The sequence below is a fragment of the Theropithecus gelada genome, chromosome 14 (assembly GCF_003255815.1).
Source record: "Theropithecus gelada isolate Dixy chromosome 14, Tgel_1.0, whole genome shotgun sequence".
NCBI lineage: Eukaryota > Metazoa > Chordata > Mammalia > Primates > Cercopithecidae > Theropithecus > Theropithecus gelada.
The window spans coordinates 100689075-100691526 of NC_037682.1; the positions used below are offsets into that span (position 1 = coordinate 100689075).

General features: G+C 38.3%; 1 non-coding gene across 1 annotated transcript; it reads left to right on the forward strand.

Annotated features, from left to right (window-relative positions):
• Nucleotides 1-1740: 1740 nt before the first annotated feature.
• On the forward strand, nt 1741-1843 carry LOC112607421. The gene has a single exon (XR_003115776.1). It is a non-coding gene; the product is annotated as a U6 spliceosomal RNA (small nuclear RNA).
• Nucleotides 1844-2452: the final 609 nt, after the last annotated feature.

Consider the following 2452-nt stretch of genomic DNA (forward strand, 5'->3'; position numbering starts at 1 on the left):
TCTTCTTTGCACTTTTTTCTGTTCACCTGCTTCCCTCCCTCTCACTGTCTTTCACCCTTTTGTCCTCCCTTCCTCTCTTTTTCTCTTCCCTTTTCTTTCCTTGACACCTATAAAAGTTTGTCTCTTTCTCCATGGGTATTTACACCTGAGGAGTTATATGTCCAAGCCCTTTGTCTTGACATGGGTATAGGCATGAAGAAATGGCCACATGATCAGGGAGTAGAGATTGAGAAGGAAGAAAGTCTGACATCCTTAAAACATTGTGGTCCACAATTCTTTTCATGTTACTCTGCTTCCTGGAGATGTAAAGCATTGGATGGTATCAATGGATAAAAAGACAATATCAGAGCTGAAATCATCCTTTCTACTTTGATGATGACTTTTTACTTGCAGGATTTCCTTCCTACTGGATGTTTCTGGGAAGTTCTCATTTGCAGGGTTGACTTAGTTGGCCCTGGATTTGTCTGGACAGTTTGGCCTGCTTGGCTTTTGTGTCTCTTCCTACTCCCTTCTCAGAATTGATGCTGCTTTTCAGCAACCCTTGCAAATGCTTTTTCTAAAAATGTTCTCAGCAAAACAAGAATCCTAATAATTATTCCTTCTGAAGCAGATGGCCTAGTGCCACCTGCTCCCCCTCTCTTCTTTTTTTCCAAAATAAATTTTCCTCTTGACCAAACTCTCTTGATTTTGCACTGGCATTTTATAGCATTGTACAAATTATGCAACACTTAAATCACACCTAATTACCATCTCTGCCAGCAGGGATTGCTACCCAGAATGGAAATGGGAGAGACCCAAAAGAAACCAGAGGAGAATTAGTCATTTGAAAGGAGAATCAAGTAATTGCAGTTGACCATTTTCTGTTAGGAAAGTCTAGGAACTCAGACTATCAGTTCTTAACCCACCCACAGCCTAGTGAGTAATTTATAAAGCCTTCTTCTGACTGGATTGTTGCAGTAATAATACTATGTGCCTCTATCTGACAGAAACAGCTCTCTAGTTCTTTGAAAGGATTCATAGAAATTGAGAATGGTTATGCCAATGGAGGAGGCTTGGGCAAGGAAGGCCACAGCAAAGATCTTGCAAAGCCATCTCTTCCAATGGAGGGAGTTGATGATTTGATTGCAGAGACTGTCCTAATGATCTGGGTTTTTGTATTCCTTTATTTAAACAATTTCCAACTTGTGTTTATTCCCCAATAATTCAGAGCCAATTTTTTCCCCCTTTAATTTGCAGAAAGCTCAAGAGATGTAAAATAATTTTAAATATTGATTCTAGTCAGCTATGATTAGATGTTAAGTCTTGTAGAGCAAATTTTAAATCATCTGAAATATAACCTGTGCATCCCCAGTTCTAGCAACCCAAAGCCCATAATGAAGCATTGGTGAGTACATTCACAAATTTCTCAAAATTCCTGGTGTACCAGTGGCACCCTTGTTGTTTCCATGCTGACATAAATGTCATTTAAATGGGATTTAGGGGCTGTTTAAAAATTAAATGCACCTACTTAATATACCATTTAGTAATACTATATTCAGATCCTATGTCTTCACCTATGTTGTCTCCTCTCTCTGGATTGTTTTTTTTCCTTTACCTTTAGAAGCTTTTTCTAATTCACCATCAACCCCCCTCCCCACAACTTATAGTAAACTTTTCCCATACCTGGGATACTCATGTTTCTTTAACACTGTTGCACTTCAGTTTACTTGGCCTGTCCACATCACACCGTGAGTTCTTTGCTTGCTTTGTTAGCACATACACTAAAATTGGAATGCTACAGAGAAGATTACCATGGCCTCTGTGCAAGGATGCCACACAAATTTGTGAAGCATTCCATATTTTTTTTAAAAAGAAGGGGAGTCCAATGGAAGAGAATAGACAACTCTAAAATAAGACAACACACCTACAACCGTTTGATCTTTGACAAATCTGACAAAAACAAGCAGCAAAGAAAGAATTCCCTATTCAACAAATGGTGCTGGGAGAACTGGCGAGCCATATGCAGAAAATTGAAACTGGAACCCTTCCTTACACCATATACAAAAATCAACTCAGATGGATTAAAGACTTAAATGTAAAATCCAAAACTATAAATACCCTAGAAGAAAATCTAGGTAATACCATAAAGAATATAGGCATAGGCAAAGATTTCATGACAAAGATGCCAAAGGCAATTGCAACAAAAGCAAACATTGACAAATTGGATGAATTAAATAAAGCTTCTGCACAGCAAAAGAAGCTATCATCAGAGTGAATAGATAACCCACAGAATAGGAGAAAATTTTTGCAATCTATCCATCTGACAAAGGTCTAATATCCAGTATCTACAAGAAACTTAAACAAATATCCAAAAAAAAAAAAAAAAAAAAAAAACCCAGTAAAAAGTGGGCAAATGGGGCCAGGTGCAGTGGCTCACGCCTGCAATCTCAGCACTTTGGAAGGCCGGGCAGGT